This window comes from Saccostrea cucullata, unplaced genomic scaffold (genome assembly GCF_032062105.1).
Source record: "Saccostrea cucullata isolate Sc308-1 unplaced genomic scaffold, CSIRO_AGI_Scuc_v1 ctg22945, whole genome shotgun sequence".
NCBI lineage: Eukaryota > Metazoa > Mollusca > Bivalvia > Ostreida > Ostreidae > Saccostrea > Saccostrea cuccullata.
Window position 1 is genome coordinate 895 of NW_026933168.1, and position 4110 is coordinate 5004.

The 4110-nt window shown below is 37.5% G+C and overlaps 1 pseudogene; it reads left to right on the forward strand.

Moving 5' to 3' along the window:
• The first annotated feature begins 451 nt into the window (after positions 1–451).
• LOC134237430 (kelch-like protein 1) lies at positions 452–3573 on the forward strand (annotated as a pseudogene).
• Positions 3574–4110: the final 537 nt, after the last annotated feature.

Here is a 4110-nt window from a genome sequence, read left to right on the forward strand (position 1 = left end):
ACGTACAGATTGTTCATACATGTCACAGATTTAATTGGATATACTTAAGGTTTAAGTTGAAAGAATCTAGGCCTTGTGTGACAATTATTTTAATTTGCTACAGTGTGCTTAAGAATTTATAAATACCTTATTTTCATAATCAGCACCTTGTGGATAGACTAGTAGATATAAACAACATATGATCAAGTTACTTTTTAAGTCTGGTTAGCATGTGTCAGCTGTAAAGCTTTTGTACATCTGTCAAGCTACAGTGTAACTTGTCTGTTGTTTATTGTGGTATTAGTTTATACTGAATTTGATTTCAATGTATTTTTGCTAAAATAAGACTTCTCTTTATCTATACATGTAGCTTCAAAATGCAAAGATGTGTGCTGAACAAAGGAATGCAAAGTTGTGTGCTCGAACCACTGGGATTTCAATATATTTAATGCAAAGTTGTGTGCTGAACCAGGGAATGCAAAGTTGTATGCTGAACCAGGGAATGCAAAGTTGTATTCTGAACCAGGGAATGCAAAGTTGTATTCTGAACCAGGGAATGCAAAGTTGCATTCTGAACCAGGAAATGCACAGTTGTGTGCTGAACAAATAAATGCAAAGTTGTATTCTGAACCAGGGAGTGCAAAGTTATATGTTGAACCAGGGAATGCAAAGTTGTGTGCTGAACCAGGGATTCCGAATCTCCCCATTACTAATAGAATCAGAGCTGTGAGCCCATGGGTGGCTCATCACAATGGTGGTAAGTTCTGTTGAATCTTTTACAACAGTACACCAGTACAAAATATCTAAGATCTTTCCAAAGGTGTGAAATTCATGGCCCCAGGGTCAGGGGTTCTGGTGTTAGGGCGGGGCTCTATTAACTAAAATTATAGTGAAAATGCATAAATCCTTTAAAATATCTCCTTTTCGCTTAGATATTTAACCAACAAACAATGTACAGTGGAGCCTCATACCTTATCCGGACGCTTTTGGTTCCCAGTTAATTTGTCCGGATATGAAGCGTCCGGATACCTGAATCACCAGTTAAACAAGACATAATAACATTTTAAAGTTCTGTTCCGATGAAAAAGCATCCGGATACTGAAGCATCCGGATATCTGGCGTCCGGATATCTGAAGGTCCACTGTACATAGTTATGATAAGGAAGGATGCTTCTTCCCAATTTGTGAATTACATGGCCCTTGGGTCAGGGTTGTAGTATGCGGCGGGGCTGGTTATGTAGTGAAAATGCATTAATTCTTTGAAAATCTTCTTTCTTGCTCCTGGGTATTAAACAAACAAACTAAGTACATGAGTTATGATGACCAAGAAAATGACCCTTTAAAATTGTTGATTACATGGCCCATGGGTGAGGGGTTCTGGTGCTAGGGTGGGGCTCTTTAATTGTGTATATAGTAAAAATATATTAATTCTTTAATAAATCTTCTTCTCTTCTCCTGGGTTTGAAATAAACTAACCAAGTACATGGTTATACATGTATTGAATAAGTCTACCTCTTCCAAAATCGTGAATTTCATGTCCCCAGGGTCAGGGGTTCTGGTGTTAGGCTCTATTGATTACATAGTGAAAATGCATAAATTCTTTAAAAATCTTCTACTCGACTCCTGGGTATCAAACCAATGAACTATGTACATAGTTATGATGAGGAAGGATGCTTCTAACCAATTTGTGAATTTCATGACCCCTGGGTCAGGGGTTCTGGTGATAGGGTGGGGCTCTTTAATGATTATATGGTGAAAATGCATGAATTCGTTGGAACTATTTTCCTTTGCTCCTTGGTATAATGCCAATGATCTAAGTATATATTTATGATGAAGAAAGGTGCCTCTTCAAATTAATTTCAGGGCCCCTGTGTTAGGGGGTGGGTGTTACATAGTCTGAAAATAAAGTAATATTGAAATCTTCTATTTTGATATTTCTCTTTGATATAATCACCCATTTTTGATGAAATGAAATTTATAAAATTTCCAAAATTTTGAAATATGTGGCCCAAGGTTCAGTGGTTCCTCTGGGTTGGTGTGCACACTGGGATATTTTGCATAACGGGCAAAGCCAGTTATGCTAAAATTATCCCAGGTTTCCCACTATTGTTGATGTCCCTGGCATACTCTCATAACTAGACAGTGATTCCTTATATTTCCATTTCATTGTGAAATAAAATTGTAGATTTAGACATTAAAAATGTAGATTGATAAATTTAAATGACACGAGGACTTCCATGCCAATATCAATAGTCCTCGCACACTGACGTCAAACACAAAGGCAGCCGCACGAGATTTACATGCATATTTGGCCCCCTTGGCGTCAGATACAGCTCTAAGACAGATGCGCACGAGATTTACATGCATATTAGGCTTCCTTAGCTCCTATCGACATGCCTAATTTACATTCCGACAGAATTATCAAGCAATAAATTCCCCCAACTTTCAAACAGTTATCACAGAGAAAAAAAAATTAGAAATGGAAATATAACAACATTAACAGTAAAATAAAAATCATTTATTCATGAGATTTATATTAACTAATTCAAACATAACTATGCTGCTATTTTTCAGTCAATGCGGTTGGAAACCATTCAGGTAACAGCTCTAGATCTCCGACCCCACCTCCTTTGAGTTCGCAGTGGGACACGCCGCCAGTGGAATCAAGTCAAAACTTTTGGAAGCAACACCTTGTCGAGATCACATACTTCCCATTCTTCTGACTCAGTGGCAAGGAGCAGCATTACAAACAACAGCCACCCAGCTCCTGGAAGCAACACCTCATCTAAATCTTCCCATTCTTCTGACTCAGTGGCAAGGAGCAGCAACAACACCCCAGCTCCTCCTCTGGATCCTCCCCTGAGTTGTGGATCTAGCAGCTCATTTGTGACACCATCAAGCTCCAAAATCAAATATATGAACAATAAAGTGTCTCTGCCGCAAAGTTCAAATTCCAAAACAGGGTACAAGTCTCCTCCTGGCCCGGCCTCTCCTTCATCAAGTCACAGAAAGAGCCAGTCTGAAATTGAATCAACGAGATTCACTAAAGATCACGACCATCAGAATTATATTAAGTTAGGAAAGTACATCAGAGAAAAGTTCCATAACCAGCAAATATGTGATGTAGCCTTTAAGGTCGGGGACAAAGTATTCCTACCCATAAAATTGTATTGGCTTCACAAAGCCCACTCTTTGCTACTTTATTTGAAGAGAAGGCATTTCATTATGATGCAGCTACCCTAAAATTATAAAAGTGCGGGGGAGTGCAGAAGTCAGTACTGGCATTTTTAGAGTTTTTATATTCTGGAACAATTGAGATCGAGCCAACCACCATTTCTGATCTCCTCAAACTTTCAAGTGCCTTTAAAGTCCATGATATTAAAAAACTGTGCATGAATCATATAACTCTTGCAAGTTATGAAGAATTGCTGAAAATTCTAACAATTGTCAAAAGCATCAGGGAAGAGGATTATTGCGAGAAAATCTTAAGTGTGATAGCAAAGAACTTTATCAAAGTGAAAGAGACTAGCTCCTTTTATGAATTAAATAAAGAGACACTATGCTTGATCCTGGAACAGGACTCATTAAACACAAAGTCAGAATTGGATGTTTTACCTCCGTTATTTCGTGGATACAGCACCACGATTATGAAGTTACAATTCAATATTTTGAGGAACTCTTATCTTACGTCAGGTTCCCTCTTATGTCTCAAAAGGAGCTGTTCAGATGTTTTAAAATCTTTAAACCTTTACGTAATTGCAAGAAAGTTGTTGAGATGATCGCTATGGCCAACTGGTCAGTATACTGGTAATTTACAATGAAATAATGAACATACTGTAATATTTAATCTACCTTTTCCAAGGGGTTATAATTTCATGGAATAACAATTTCTGTTCAGCTTTCTGATAAAATTTGTAACTAATTCATTTCTTAGATTGACTTAAGTTACATGTAAGATCATCACTTTAAGTATGCAGGGAAGGATTTTGTGGGAAAAAATCTCATTGAGTAAGTTTTTCCAATGCATAATACTGTAGATAATCCTTATTTTTCGTGAGTACTTTTTATCGTGAATGGGCTCTTCAACAGCAAATCTCGAGAATAAGAATTCATGAATGGACGGTTGATCAAG